Here is a 9,775-nt window from a genome sequence, read left to right as displayed (position 1 = left end):
TGACAGATTATGTTTGTGCCATTTGGCCTGAGTCAGTATATTCTACGATAGTAACAAGGTAGCAACCGGCCATTATATCCACGGAAAGGTAAATATACCCCTTGGTTCGGTATGATGTTCCTGTGACAATGTCGCTTCCTTGGAGCGATTGTGTGTTGTTTTATTTCAAATTTAAAATCCATGCTAGACATAGTTTCCTTTTAAAAAATGAAGATAAAAAACTAGACCCACCCGATCAATGTGGCATAAAAATACCCCCCAAATTTGCATCCGTTAAAATCAGATATCAGATGAAATAATAACAACTTAACGGGCATCAATGGCTCGTAGGCATATAGATCACAGTTCTAACTGAACAAAATAAGCCTACAGTTTGTGGAATTGTGCATTAAATCAGAAGCATTTTCAAGGTTTAAACACGAACACGATGATACTACTTTGGAATGGTTAACACCATATGTATAAATGCTCGAGAGAACCCTTGAATCACAGTACGTTTATCTGTTGGAGAAACGACAAAGATTTCAGTTTTTCCGGCTTTCGTTAATAAATGTTATGTGAAATGAAATGTATATCTTGCATTCTGCTATATAGATGTATTCTTTTTATTTTACGCTGATCATTTATTCCTTTCCTTGCTAATGACGATAATTGTATATTAATATCGGCTTTCAAAAAAATGCGTTCTTCAGTATTGACATTTACTGCACATATCCTTTCACTAAGTTGCTAATGTAGTTTGTTAAGACAATTTTCAGCCAATGCTCTATTGCATTTTAATTTTCTTTATTTACTTCGAGTTGCTCTTAAATTGCTAAACAAACGTTCACATTTCATAGCCATGTTTTCCAATATATTTTTTAAATTGTTTTGCTTGCATGAAAGTCTTTGTTAAAGGTCCCTGTTAGAAATTTCATTCACTTTTCATACGCTCTTCAAGACCTTTATGTGATGGATAGAATACAAAATTATATATTTTTCGTTGCTGCTAAAAAATAATTGCGGCAACAAAATAATTTCTACAAGCATGAAAACAAATTCACACGAGTGGATACACATGCACCATGTATGTATGTATGTACGTACGTACGTACGCACGAACGCACGCACGTACGTACGTATGTACGTATGTATGTATATAGAGCGAGAAGGTGAAGGTGAAAGTTGCAGTTCTCAAGCCTGTACGGCAAAATAATTTAATTTGGTATATATTACTGCAAGTACATACAAATTTGGTCTCAGATTCTATGGCTAAAAGTATTTGTCTCAGCGTCCACTAAAAATACAAAATTTCTTTATGCTTACCATCCTCTAATGCTGTATCTCGTGCCATGACTTGCCAGTGGCTGTGACAAGAAATAAGGACACGTGTTCTTGAAACCTTTTGAGCAAGAAACTGAAGCTCAAATTCTCAAAATGTTGACAAGCTATACCTATAATCTGAATAAAACTACAATCACTAATTCTCAGAGTATCTTTTATTAGAGACCATCGACTTGGCTATTTAATTAAAGGAACCACCAGAGGATCATGTCTTAAAATGATGTTTTGATTTAAAGCTTGAATATTTTATCAAATGGTTTCGAGAATATTAGACCATGTGTCCTTTGGATTCTTCAAGACCAGTTTTGAAACTGAAAAATAACCTAACGCGAGACCTGGTCTACGAGATAAAATTAACTAGCTTCCTAAAGGACAACCAACAAATGGACATTTAGAGTATTAAGATTTATTGATGTTGATTCTAAATTGACAAATAATAGAGCTACTAATTCAACAAACCGGATCTGAAATTTTAAAATCATGTTCTAAATATATAAGCGAAGTATTGTCTATGGAAACCAGTGCAAACCCTCTTCCAAGATAATCTTCTTTCATTGACATGAACACCAGTGGTATAACGCTGTAAAAATAGTACTGTTCAGATTGACATAATGGAAGATCATTTACATAAATAAATTATAGCTTGAAATAAGTTTACCGATACTCCAGTGAAAGGATATAAAACAAATATATCACAAACACTTGATCTCTCCAGATACAATTTTGTTTTGACATGAAGCCTGGATTTTGAAATGGGTAGATATCTTTAAAACAAAAATGCCAGAAAATGGTTATGGCGTGCAGCAAATATCATCTGTATGCAAAGTTTGCGTGAAAATATTATAGAAACATTTTAAGTGGATTTTGTGTTAAACCAAAGAGCTCGTAAATACTAATTTCTCGTTAGGGAAAATCGAAATCTCGTTTTCCTTAGCTTGGATAGCTGCACTCATTTCTCGTTAAAAGGGAAAATAAACAACTTTCTCTTCTTCCTTAGCTTGGAGAGATTACCAATGGATTTTAAAGCAAAAGAATGAAGAAACATTATAGTTTTCTCGTAAATCTCGTAAATCCGAAATCGCTGAACGACTGAACATACATTAGAATTCCAGCACAAGAACTCAACTCAGTGAACGGCCAGATGAAGTTAATCAGATCTCCGTAGAATAATTGACTATACCAAGTGAAACCATTACAAACATTTTGTAATAATAATATATGTAAAATTTCTTGCGAATATGAGTATGAATTTTTAAATTATTTTCCTCTAAAGATGTACATGGATCATTCGTTTAACATAAACATCCATCGTTACATTCACACTGGCTTAATACGCATTATGAGGACGCTAGCTTTACAGCTATTGTTGGAAGACATGTACACGCGACTGGAATTTCTTCAATAACAGGTTCATATTTATATACGCCATTTTGACATCCAGTTTTTCTCAGAACGCGTGTGTACGTGGACACCGGACGACATCGGTCAAGTGACAATTTCGTAGTGCCCTTGCATCTTTCACAACGGCATCTCGCGTGTACGATGTTTGTGGGTCTCCTGTTTGAATCATGCTGCAGCTCGAAGTAAACTGGACAGGATTTGTATCCGTGTGAGAAAATACTAGCACCAAAATCATATGTGCCTGACCATTCGCATTTCTTTGATCCGTAGATGTGTCTATATTTATTTTGAACGTATCTGAAATATATTAAAGTACACGTAAGTTAATGTGACGGACTCATATTATAGGGGTGGGTTGGAGAAAATACATTAAATTTAGAATAACAGTGCAAATGTTTCTTTTATTCACATTTAGTTTGTAGTGGCTATGATTGACATAAATGATCAGTCTCTTTTCAATATATATAGGTTATTACTTCTTCATCCCATCCTTTCACGTTATCAAGGAAAGTTTCGTTCTTTGATACGTAATCTGACATCAAGGATTTGCATAAATGGCTTTTGTGCAAGAAAATTTACATAGGGTGAGTACAAGACCCTAGCTGTAGACAAAGCTTGTTTGATTAAGATCACTTTAACAGTCAGGTCAACCAGGGCTTTTTCTCAGGTGGATTAAGATTTGAGATTTTTACCTTAGCAGTATTAGACTATGAGTGAAAGGTTTTGTGACACTTTGAGTCAAATTAACACAGTGCGCCTTGAAACCCCTTTAGCACGAATTATATAACAAGCATATAAAACGAAGTTGTATAAATCTTTATTTTATTTCTAATTTCCTATTTAATGTATAGCTAAAAATTTAAAAGAATTACGTCTCGTTAATTTTATTCAGTTGAAGAACCGTGTCCTTCATTTCAGGCAGCATCCAGAAAGACCAGTGTATGTCGTTTATTTCATCTTCCTGCTGGCGATGCAGTTCCTCATCACTGGGCTCCACACATTCCTCTGCATGGGATGTTTCCAATATCACGATAAGGGAGAAACAAGAAACTTTGATAAGCCAGCTAAATGTTGTATCCATTCCTGTAAATAGACGATTAATTACGTTGTGTACATACCTGTAAATAGACGATCAATTATGTTGTGTCCATTCCTGTAAATAGACGATTAATTATGTTGTGTCCATACCTGTAAATAGACGATTGATTATGCTGTGTCCATTCCTGTAAATAGACGATTAATTATGTTGTGTCCATTCCTGTAAATAGACGATTAATTATGAGCAAGAAAATTACTCATAGTGATTCCTTAAACTTTATGTTTTTCATTGGCATATGTCGACAGACTGTTTACTTTTATAGTCTCAATAAATTTAGGGATAACAATTGTAGCAATTGGAGTAAGTTGTTCCTGACTTTTATTTCATATTGCTAACAGTTGGCATCTTAATTAAAGAAACCATCCCATCGAGAATAAATTGTAGTTGGACGAATATGATGTAATCTGAAATATTACAGATTCGGATAGTTTTTAAAATGCATGTTAGCTCCTGGTACGTTATTTTATGTTTGCATATGTCTTTCTTTTGGCCGACATATCTCATAACTGCACGGAACAGAAACATAGAAAATAACGCTGTTTTATGTGTCTAGTCCGCAATCTCTTTAATGCATTGAATTGCACAAATTTAGCCGGATTAGTGATGTATTCTGTTGCGTTGATAACAGTTTTTATATCTCCTGTACACCTGAGAGAGAGAGAGAGAGAGAGAGAGAGAGAGAATAAATTACCTTTTAGTTGCTATTATTGTGATCTGAGGTCTTAAGATTTCCTATACAATATGAACCAAAAAAAGCAATTCTGATTTATATACCATTCCATCGTTAGACCAATCCCGATTTTTTCGGATCGGAAGTATGAGCTAGTACCAATTATAGTAAACTTTTTCCCCAATAAATACAAATCTACATGTCCATAGTACGAAGGTGTGAACAGTATCTATCTCGGGTAATTCAGTGAACCAATCTGCAAACACCAGTTGCGTGCAATGAAACAACCAAATCATGTTCCATATGAACGCATTTATAGGTGTATATAACTGTATCAAATATCATGTATAGTCACGTTCTCCAGTTAATTTCACTTTGAAAATGAAACTTCATCCATCCACAGACAACGATTTGCATGCTGTGACCAGGATGATGCAACCTTCTAAGGAATGGTTCTATTCTTTTAAAACAAAAACATTAACATAATGAATCTTCCTAAATATGCAAATTTAAATTATCAGATATAGGTTTTTCTATTTATCTTTATGAACAAAGTATTTTTAAATATTTTCCTAATATTTCCGTATGAAATTGAATTTCTGGTTTCAAAATTTGCAAAAAAACGTAATTGACGCTGTGTCACTAATATTTCTCAAAAATGATAAATGAATTTCAAAAGCCACACAATGGATTTTTTTTCTAATCTACGTTTTAATTCACTCTCTCTATATATAAAGCAAATGTATTATTAGAAAATAGCATATTGTGACAACACCAAACGAGGGTGGAAAACATTTCGTTTTTGATTATATTAACATCATAAACCTTTAGTCGACTGCAAATATTACAAGAACAATTTTGACGAATCAAACACCTTCATTTGTACATTCGTAGTACCATTTATATGTTCCGAATAACATCTGTTTGAAATGTTTTGTAAAACGAAATGCCCAAGCCAATTTGTAAGGATTAATATGATAAGTGTGATTTGGAACATTTGATTTGAAAAAATATAACGTTTTGCAGAAAATGCAAATAGAAAATGTTTCGCAACAGATGTTTATTTTACAAACAGTTCAGAGAATCAGAGAGTAATTTAATAATTCTGCTTTTGAATTCCGAGATACGGGATGCCTGTATTGTTAGATTGGGGGGAAACGTTTTTTAAATGCATATTACCCTTCATAAAACATTGACGCTAATAAATATTATTCCGTAAATTCCTATTTGAGACAGTGTACATATAAAATGAATGAACAGGTTTTTCTATATTATAAAATGTTTTCATATTTAAGACGAACGAATATTGCAATCTGGGAAGGACATATGTTGCCAATGTTTCCAAACTTCCTCTGTGGGAAAAAAAATAGCAAAATAGCAGTTTACATTAATTTTCCCGAATACTATTGACGCCAAATGTTGGGGTATAAATTAGTTACATAGTCACAAGCAGCTTTTCTTCCTTACATTGGCTATATTTACCCACTGTTTTCAGTTGTGTTCTCATGGTTTAATATTACGCTAATATTAGTTTTTCCACTCTCAGAAACTTACTACTTTTGGGCTGCTCGTCGTGGTTGACTTCAGTGTGAGTCAGCACTGCAGACCTGCCAACCTCATTTGTGCAATTCACGGTGATTGGAAATTGTTGGGTTCTATTTGTGTGTGATTGTGATCGTACCTCATTTGTCAATGTGCAGATTACATTTTGAAAAGCTTTTCTCGTTCTCTTGCGCTGATATATTTTAACAGGTTAAAGAGTTGTGATTGTTCCAAGCATAAATCGAACCCATGCTGCAAAGGCTCCTAGAGTGTATGCGTTTAAAAGCATGAGACAGGCCAAAATATATAGTTTGTCTATGAATTACCACCTACATACAAAACAAGAAAGCACTTATCCCAGGATCGTATTGCATGTATGGAGACATAATTATATTTATATGAAAGAAATTCATACCTTAAGATACCGATATAATAACCGAGGTTAGATGATTACAATTCATTCTCGGCAAGAACCGAATTAAAGTGCCTAGCTCTTACTCTTCGTATCCAGTCCAAATATGCAGCAGTCAATATCTTCATTTTTCAGAATTGTACCTGGTTATATACATTCCTCAATTATTGCTTGGAATAACGATAACGTTTGAAGCTCTCCACGCCGATTGCGTCCATGTTTTTGGAAGTGATTCCGTGTTTCTTTCTTAGGATAAATTTTTAGGTTGCAAATAGCATTAGGAATTTGGACAGTCCTCGATTCATTCTTCTCGCTCATGTAATAGAATATTATATGACCTATTTCATGTGAAATATTTTAATAACTATCAACATTATATATTTTCTGTAATGAAATGGAAAGTTTGATTTTTCTATTATGAATTGGATCGATTTTTTTGTCAGGTGATCCTTCTATCGCAATGTTGTTTTTCATTTATGCCGCTACATTAAAATAGGAAAACTTTAAATAATTAACGTTGTAAATAATCGATTTCAGTTGCATCATCTGCTGTCATTATCATACTAGACTTTCCGTACACTGTAATATATTGGTTGTAATATTAGACGTTCCGTTGACTGCAAGAATTTGGTTATCAGACTAGACTTTCCATTGACTGTAAGATTTTGGTTATCATGCTAGACTTTCCATTGACTGTAAGGTGTTGGTTATCATGCTAGACTTTCCATTGACTGTAAGATGTTGGTTATCATACTAGAATTTCCATTGACTGTAAGATTTTGGTATTTATACTAGACTTTCCATTGACTGTAAGATTTTGGTTATCATACTAGACTTTCCATTGACTGTAAGATTTTGGTTATCATACTAGAATTTCCATTGACTGTAAGATTTTGGTATTCATACTAGACTTTCCATTGACTGTAAGATTTTGGTTATCATACTAGAATTTCCATTGACTGTAAGATTTTGGTTATCATACTAGAATTTCCATTGACTGTAAGATTTTGTTATCATACTAGAATTTCCATTGACTGTAAGATTTTGATTATCATACTAGAATTTCCATTGACTATAAGATGTTGGTTATCATACTAGAATTTCCATTGACTATAAGATGTTGGTTATCATACTAGACTTTCCATTGACTTCAAGAATTTGGTTATCATACTAGACTTTCCATTGACTGTAAGATTTTGGTTATCATACTAGAATTTCCATTGATTGTAAGATTTTGGTTATCATACTAGAATTTCCATTGACTGTAAGATTTCGGTATTCATACTAGACTTTCCATTGACTATAAGATGTTGGTTATCATACTACACTTTCCATTGACTGTAAGATTTTGGTATTCATACTAGAATTTCCATTGACTGTAAGATTTTGGTTATCATACTTGACTTTCCATTGACTGTAAGATTTTGGTTATCATACTAGAATTTCCATTGACTGTAAGATTTTGGTATTCATGCTAGACTTTCCATTAACTGTAAGATGTTGGTTATCATACTAGACTTTCCATTGACTGTAATATTTTGGTTATCATACTAGAATTTCCATTGACTGTAAGATTTTGGTTATCATACTAGACTTTCCATTGACTGTAAGATTTTGGTTATCATACTAGAATTTCCATTGACTGTAAGATTTTGGTATTCATACTAGACTTTCCATTGACTGTAAGATGTTGGTTATCATACTAGACTTTCCATTGACTGTAAGATTTTGGTTATCATACTAGAATTTCCATTGACTGTAAGATTTTGGTATTCATACTAGACTTTCCATTGACTGTACGATTTTGGTATTCATACTAGACTTTCCGTTGACTGTAAGATTTTGGTTATCATACTAGACTTTCCGTTGACTGTAAGATTTTGGTTATCATACCAGAATTTCCGTTGACTGTAAGATTTTGGTTATCATACTAGACTTTCCGTTGACTTAAGATTTTGGTTTATTTCTCTCTTCTAGAAACTTAGTGTTTTGACTCCTTGCATCTAATGGAAGTCCTTTTAATTTATTTTATTATTCACCTACTCACCATATTATCAGCACAGTTTATCTTTCTAATGTAGAGGTCACTCTCTCATCGAATTTGTAAAAGTTTGCTATCTAACAACTTTTCCTTGAAAGCTTTTGCAACAAAGCCCTAGTAAAGTTACATCAAATTCCATTAAAATTCAGATGAATGAAATCCATATAAGCTATTAGTGTGAGTCATAAACTACAAACTAAAAAATCTATCCCACTTAAACTAGTCACACTAATCTCCATATCCAATTAAAAATGTATATACTGTTTTCGAACATATTTACGACGTCTTCGCAATGATTGATCTCTCTAAACAAACTATTCTTAAAATATATCTTTTTCAATCTATCCTGAATACCAGTGTCTCGCTTCAGTGTAGGATACACATTTTTGCAACAGACATTTCTCATATTTATGTTTATTAAATATACAGCTTTGATTCAGGTATTTTAACCAGTTTGGCAGACATTTTGAGGGAATCTGGTATGTGTTTAACCACCTCGGCAGACGTTTTGAGGGGATCTGGTATGCGTTTGAATTTATTTTGTTCCTTCAGATTGTTTTACGAATCCGAAATGTAATAATCAAGGCTCTAACACTGATAGCTTATTTTTAAAAATAATAGACACATTGCTTGGGCTAAGATGCAGATATCAAGATCATGTTTGGAGATGTTCAGAACAAGGTCCTACTGGGCTGTCGTTTTCAATCTACCACTTCTTTATTTGATCATTTTTAGATAAATTATTTAACTTCTTTTCAGCTTGTTTTCTATCTGTTGATAGAAAATGTTGGAAGGTACTTCTAATTCAGACACATGTGAGGTCAGCTTGCTCAAGAAGAAATAATACAAAATTTGAAGCTTGGTAATAGTATAATGGCCATGGTCACTTAAGGAATACTGAGCTTAATGTTGGACGATAACATCGTGGTCATCCACACTAACGATATATTTACCTCAAACATGGACGATAACATCGTGATCATCATCACCTACAGTATACATACCTTGATGTTGGACAACAGTACCATGGTCATCTTCCTATACGTCATACAGAGAATGAACTTGGACAAAAGTATCGTCGTCATCGTCATTTACGGTAGACTGAGTATGTAGTTGGACAATGGTATCGTGGTCATCATCACTTACGGTATACAGAACTTGAAGTTGGACAATACTAGCATGGTTTTTGTAACTTATGGTATAAATAGCTTGAAGATTGAAACCGTATAATGGACATTGTCACTTATGGTATACTGAGCTTGAAGTTGGACAATACTAGTAAGGTTA

General features: G+C 33.4%; 1 long non-coding RNA gene across 1 annotated transcript; it reads right to left on the bottom strand.

The window, feature by feature from the left end:
• Window positions 1-1,777: 1,777 nt before the first annotated feature.
• On the bottom strand, window positions 1,778-4,553 carry LOC149794675 (uncharacterized). The gene is made up of 3 exons (XR_016422053.1): window positions 4,515-4,553; window positions 3,597-3,807; window positions 1,778-3,021 (listed from the first exon to the last, which is right to left on the bottom strand). It is a non-coding gene; the product is annotated as an uncharacterized LOC149794675 (long non-coding RNA).
• Between the last annotated feature and the right edge of the window lie 5,222 nt (window positions 4,554-9,775).

Source organism: Sinohyriopsis cumingii, chromosome 7, assembly GCF_028554795.1.
Source record: "Sinohyriopsis cumingii isolate HCF-2022 chromosome 7, ASM2855479v2, whole genome shotgun sequence".
Lineage (NCBI taxonomy): Eukaryota > Metazoa > Mollusca > Bivalvia > Unionida > Unionidae > Sinohyriopsis > Sinohyriopsis cumingii.
The sequence above is the reverse complement of the archived record's forward strand: the minus strand, read 5'-3'. Positions and strand labels throughout refer to the sequence as shown.